Below are 7428 nucleotides of genomic sequence, written 5' to 3'. Positions count from 1 at the left end.
GGAGAAAATAATGAAAGAGAAAATTAATCTCCATTTAGATGATCAGGGATGGTCAAGGTTTACATAAAGATTTCTAGCTCGGGTGCCGGTTGCCGTGGTTGTGGGTACGCTCACCAAGCTGGGAAGTTGATTTGCAGACATTTTATCCCCTGTGTATGTGACAGCTCCAGTGCTTTGGAGCCTCCTGTGAAGCGCTGCTGTACTGTGTCTTACAAAATTTGTTTAGTTCCATTCCTGCTGCTTCCAGATGCCAGTTCTGGTTATTCGTTGTAGTGGCTAGTAAATTGGGTCTAGGTCTATGTATTTGTTGATGCAGTCCATGGATGAGTGCCATGCCTCTAGAAATTCTATGACTGTTCTATGTTTAGGTTGTTCCAGTCAAATTTGTGATCCTTGTCATCTGTGTGTATGGCCACTTGGGACAGATGGTCGTGGGGTTTAGTGACCAGTTGGTGTTCATGGATGCAGATGGCTAGTTGTCTCCCTGTTTATCCTATATAGTGTTTCATGCAGTCTTTATATTGAATCTTGTAAATTACATTTGTCTTGCACATGATGGGTAAAGGGTCTTTTGTTCTGGTGAGTTGTCTGAGCGTGGCTGTCGGTTATGGGCTGTCATGAATCCGAGTGGTCGGAGAAGCCTAGCTGTTGGTTTCAAGACATTTTTTATATAAGGTAGTGTGGCTAGTGAGTTAGGTCGTGGCAAGCCTTTGTCAGAGGAAGGTCATGCCTAATAAATTTCCTTTAACATTTTGAGGTGATGACCAAGTGTGTTCATGAGATTAGGGCAGTTTATGTTGGTTATAGAATTCTCACAGCATGGTTGTGGAAAATCTATCAGTATCCCAATCCTCAACAATTCAGGACCCTAGTTCTTCAGTGCAAAAGTCCAAAAATGGCCAAGTGGATGCTCCATCATGGCCTCCCCCACAGGTCCCCAGGTTCACAGATGACAATCTTCAATTAATTTGATTCACCCTGTGATATTGAAAAATAGGTGCATGCACTCGATACTGCAAAGGCAATGGGCCCTGACAACATATCAGCAAAAGTGCTGAAGATTTGTGCTCCTGAACTAGCCTCACCACTAGCTAAGATGTTCCAATATAGCTGCAACATTGGCATCAAGGGAACATTTGACCGAGTATGGCATCAAGTAACCCTAGCAAACTTGGAGTCAGAGGGAAAACTGTCAATTGGTTATTCATCATAGTTGTGGTTATTAGCTTCAGGACTATCTTCAGGAGTTCCTCAGGTAGTGTCCTAGGCACAACTATCTTCAACTGTTTCATCAATGATGTACCTTCCATCATAAGGTCAGAAGTGGAGATGTTCACTGATGTTGCACAATGTTTAGCATCATTTGTTGATCAGCACCTCAGATAGTCCTCAGTCCATGCCCAAATGCATCCAAAGTTTAGACTGATGGGACACTTATGCCATACAAATGACAAGCAATGGTCATTTCCAACAGGAGAGAATCTAACCATCACCCCTTGTCATTCAATGGTGTTACTATCACAGTTTCCCCCATTATCAACATCCTGGAGGTTATCATTGACAAGAAACTGAACTGGACTAGCCATATGAATACTGTGGCTGAAAAAAGCAGTTCAGAGACTAAGAATCCTGTGGTAATTTGCCTCTTGACTCTGTAAAAGCAGTTAATAATTTTCAAGAATCAAGTCAGTGTGATGGAATACTCTTCATTTGCCTGGATCTGTACAGCTTCAACAGCACTCAAGAAACTTGATGCCATCCAGGGCAAAGCAGCTCACTTGGTTGGAACCCATCCATCCATCATTCAACATTCATTCACTTCATGACTGATACTCAGTAGCAATAATGTGAACCATCTCAAAGGTACACAGTAATAACCTACTGAGGCTGTTTAGACAGCACCTTCCAAATGGGCCACCTTTATCATTAGAAGGACAAGGGCTGCAGATACATGGGAATATCACCACACTTAAGTTCCTCTCCAAGCCTCACACCATCCAGATTTGGAAATATATCACAGTTCCTTCAGTGTCACTGGGCTAAATACCTGGAATTTCTTCCTAACAGTACAGTAGTCCCTACACCCTAACAACTGCAGAGGGTCAAGAAGACAGCTCACCATTACCTTCTGCAGGGCAACTAGGCCTCAGTGACATTATCCCATCAACAACTAAAAAAAATTCAAACTATAAACTTATTTCAAATATCTAGTTACAGCACAGAGACAGACAGTTTAACCAAAGAAGCCTTTCTACATCTGTATTCACAACATAGTAAAATTAATCCATAAAAGACCCCCAAATAGTCACTCCTAACCAAACTTTTGAGTAATCAATCCCAGACTTTGGGAACAATTAATTTTGAGACATTGGTTTTGTATCTTAAACAAAAGACTAACTATTTATTAAATACACAATAACTTAAGCAGAGAGAAAATAAATACAGGAAGCTGATTAATGTCTGTACTTGAAACATGAAATATTTGTTTCCAGACAGACAGCTAACAAACATAGCGAGGGGGTAATGAGAAGGAAACAAACCTGACCAGATTACTTAAAGGGCTTTCATTATATGTTGTTTTACAGGATTAAAAGTTGACTCCTTGACTTTTTTCCGAAATGTTGATCAGGTTCACTTCAGTTCACCCCTGCAAGGGCAGCAATATTTCTACCTCAGCTTTCTACTCTTTGGGCTTCCAGAAGCTGGTGTAGCAGATTAGACAGAGAGCTTTTAAATCTTCAAGGTTTCTCAGCAGCAGTCCAGAACTATCTCTTAAATAAAAAGTTTAAAAAATACCTTTAATTCTGCTTCTGCCAAATAGACCAATGGCTCTCACTGAGGCTTAGAATACCATTAAACAACTACCACCTGCTCAAACTTAGGATCTCTTCCAGACCCGCCAGATCCAATTCCAAGGTACTGATCTTGTTAACAGCTACTGTCTGTTTAAACACAATGTTCTTCCCTTGGGTCACTATGTCTGTTAGAACCTTTCTAATCAAGGCTCAGCCATCAATTAACCTCCAAGCCTGGCCTCAAAAAAACAAAATTTTGGTCTGTTCTTTTCCCTTTACCACAAGTCGTCTTCAGCTCACAATTCAAAATTTATAAAAGAAAACAAAAATAATGACAAGTCAGTGAGTGTTCTAATGATCTGTCCATAGAAAATAGTTGAAAGAAATTCTTGAGGCATTTTCATTTTCTATTACCATCTCATCAGTATTTCTATTTTACTTGCATAGATTTTACTCATAATAATATACTCACACCAAATACACAAGGACTTTCCATGTAAATAACATTCTATGCCACTAATGAAATTTACATTCATTCATACTTGCTCTCAATTGAATGCCCTATGTTATTGACTCTTTGCCCTAAATAAATGATTTTCAAATTGTACAATTGTAGCATTAAATTCCAACAAACCATTTACTGATTTCTGGGACCAAATCATCAATATATACAACACAATTGTACAATCCTTCAATGACCTCATTGGTTAACATTTGAAAAGTTGCTACTGCATTTTTCATTTTGAGAGCATGACTTGACATCATTAAAATCCACTAAGGGTTAACAAAAGCTGATATTCCTTTGAATATATCAGTTAATAGAACATAGAACATAGAAGAATACAGCGCAGTACAGGCCCTTCGGCCCTCGATGTTGCGCCGATCCAAGCCCACCTAACCTACACTAGCCCACTATCCTCCATATGCCTATCCAATGCCCGCTTAAATGCCCATAATGAGGGAGAGTCCACCACTGCTACTGGCAGGGCATTCCATGAACTCACGACTCGCTGAGTAAAGAACCTACCCCTAACATCTGTCCTATACCTACCCCCCCTTAATTTAAAGCTATGCCCCCTTGTAATAGCTGACTCCATACGTGGAAAAAGATTCTCACTGTCTAATGAAACATTTCAAAGCCCCTTTAATAAATCATTGCTTGTAATGAACTTTGCTTGTCAAATCTTCCCAATGCAATCCTCCAATTGTGTAAGCAGATATGAATTAACCTTTGTTATAACACTTACTTGGTGATAATCCATGCAAAATCAATGTGACACATTTGATTTTTATGCCATGACAATAGGTGAGCTCCAGCTACAATAAGTATGATGACATTTTCCATCATGAACTTGATCTCTCCCCTCACTTGAACTGGATTCTTTAGACAGAATATATAAAGATGTTCCTGTATGGGTGACCCATACCTTACATTAACATCATGTATGGCCAAAGACCTTTTCTATGGCCTATTTACACAAATCGATCTGTGAGTCAAAAATAGCTTTAATAAGTCAGCCCAATAGTTTTCAGGGAGATAGCATATTACTTATATCTAACTTTTAAAAATCCTATTATCATCCAGCTAATTACAGGATGGATGGCTCTTGAATTTTAAATTTTGGAATAATACTCAACTGCTCAACATTTTTATTTCACTCCCTACTTCTTTCATCATAGCAAAGATGTTTATCTTTGGTAATTATGTTGTATTGCTGTCATTTTATTGTATTAACATATGAAAATGACAGTCATTATTTCATTTTCTGTTTGACTCCATCTGCACTTCCTTGGGAAATCAACCAACATAATCAAAGACCCTTTCCACCCCAGTTATACTCTCTTCCATCAGGCAGAAGATATCAAAGTTTGAATATATGTACAAACAGATTCAAGAAAAGCTTCTTCCCTGCTGTTATCAGACTTTTGAATGGGTCTCTCAAATACAAATTCTTTTCTCTCACTCTGCACCTTCTCAGCATCTCTAACACTGTATTCTGCACTCTGTTCTGCTCCCCTGATGCACTTTGTATGGTATGGTATAGTATGTTTGTATAGTACGTAAAACAACATTTTTCACTGTATCTCAGTACTGTGACAACAATAATTCAATTAATGAATTAATCAATCAATTCATTCAATTTATGTTTCATTCAATAAGATAAATGAATCATAATGTTTATGGTTCACCAGAAACAGGCAATGGTACTAATCACTGGTCTCCAGCCACAAAATTCTGAACTTTGGGCCTTTTGTCTGTTCTACATTTTATTGTTTGTGAAGAACACTTCAAATTTTTTTTGAACCAGCTGGCATGCATTGGTTAGTTTATCTTGGAAACTTGACACATGTAATGTCATCTCTGAGGGTTGCTTCATATTTTTCTTTCAGTAATTTAAGGGATCTTCTCACCTCATGCATACTTCAATTCAAATAGAATGAATCTTGTGGAGTCATTAAAGACACCCCGAATGGCAAAAAATCACAAGTGAGTTTTTTTAAAAATTCCAATCACTAGAATGTTCCTGTCACCAAGCTCTAATCACACTCACCGGAGTTTAGAAGTATAGATAATAGACAATAGACAATAGATGCAGGAGTAGGCCATTCTGCCCTTCGAGCCTGCACCACCATTCAATATGATCATGGCTGATCATCCTTAATCAGTATCCTGTTCCTGCCTTATCTCCATAACCCTTGATTCCACTATCCTTGAGAGCTCTATCCAACTCTTTCTTAAATGAATCCAGAGACTGGGCCTCCACTGCCCTCTGGGGCAGAGCATTCCACACAGTCACCACTCTCTGGTGGCTGTGTGAATGAAAGGTCATACAGTCATAGAGATGTACAGCACGGACACAGGCCCTTCGGTCCAACCAGTCCATGCCGACCAGATATCCCAACCCAATCTAGTCACACCTGCCAGCACCCGGCCCATATCCCTCCAAACCCTTCCTATTCATATGCCAAATGCCTCTTAAATGTTGCAATTGTACAAGCCTCCACCACATCCTCTGGCAGCTCATTTATATCTTTCCCCTCTCACCCTAAACCTATGCCCTCTACTTCTGGACTGCCCAACTCCAGGGAAAAGACTTTGCCTATTTACCCTATCCATGCCCCTCATAATTTTGTAAACCTCTATAAGGTCACCCCTCAGTCTCCGACACTCCAGGGAAAACAGCCCCAGACTGTTCAGCCTCTCCCTGTAGCTCAGATCCTCCAACCCTGACAACATCCTTGTAAATCTTTTCTGAACCCTTTCAAGTTTCACAACATCTTTCTGATAGGAAGGAGACCAGAATTGCACACAATATTCCAACAGTGGCCTAACCAATGTCCTGTACAGCCGCAACATGACCTCCCAACTCCTGTACTCAATACTCTGACCAATAAAGGAAAGTACACCAAACGCCGTGATCTCACTGAACTGTATATGATTCTGAAGGGGCCTGACAGAGTAAATGCTGAGAAGAGGTTTCCCCTTTTGGGAGATTCTAGGACCAGCAGACATAGTTTCAGAATTAAGAGGTATCAATTTAAGACTGAGATAAGGAGAAATTTCCTCTCTGAGGGTTTTCAGCCTTTGGAACTCATCGCCACAGAGAGCTGCATGAACAGAGCTCTTGTGCATATGAAAAGCTGCTTGATATGTGGGGAATCAAGGGTTATGAGATTAGGATAGGAAAGTGGATGTGAGTGATATCAGATCAGCCATGATCCTACAGAATGGCAGACTAGGCTCAAGGGGCTGAATAATCTACACTCTTTCTTATTTCTTATGGTCTTATTATCTTAAGGGTATAATGCCATATTTCCAATGGTCCTTGAGATTGTGGATGATAAGCTGAAGATGTAAATTGTTTTATTTTAAATATTTGTGACATAACATTTGAACATTGATTTGATTGTATTTCTTTTGGTCTTTTCTGTGGATTACCACCTTGCTGTGGTGAAGAGGCTCGAGTGTTCTGTTGATCTCAAAAGTGATGTCATCAGGAGTTAAAAATCACACAACACCGGGTTATAGTCCAACAGGTGTATTTGGAAGCACTAGCTTTCGGAGCGCTGTTCCTTCATCAGATGGTTGTGAAGGAGCAGCACTCCAAAAGCAAGTGCTTCCAAATAAACCTGTTGGACTAAAACCTGGTGTTGTATGATTTTTAAGTTTGTTCACTCCAGTCCAACATCAGCATCTCCAAATCAAGTGTTTTCAACTTTTGGCAGGGCTACCAATCACAGTAAGGTTGGATGGGAAGAACCAGACAAAGCAGAATCCAAAACAAGTCCTCAACAGCAATCTAGCTAGAAGATACTGATGTGATACCAATGCAATCACAGCAGGTTAAGACTGCAGCAGTAGGGACATTCCCCGTTGTCACTGGCTCTACCTTCTGTCAAGGAATGTTGGAACTCATTGCCACAGAGAACTGTGTGTATATATATCTTTGTGTACATTTAAGGCTGAGATAGATATTTTTGATCTGTAGGGCAATCAAGGATTATGGGGAGTGCTGGTACACAATAGCATTCCCATATTAAAAGATGTCCTGCAAAAGGTGTCCACCTGGAAGAATTCAACTTTCCTTTGCCAAACACAACACCTGCCCTGCAGTGATTGATTAGAAGGTGA

The sequence above is a fragment of the Chiloscyllium plagiosum genome, unplaced genomic scaffold (assembly GCF_037043375.1).
Source record: "Chiloscyllium plagiosum isolate Xiang-an unplaced genomic scaffold, Cpla_swu_hap1 HiC_scaffold_30, whole genome shotgun sequence".
NCBI classification, from domain to species: Eukaryota; Metazoa; Chordata; class Chondrichthyes; order Orectolobiformes; family Hemiscylliidae; genus Chiloscyllium; species Chiloscyllium plagiosum.
Note: the sequence above shows the minus strand (reverse complement) of the source record.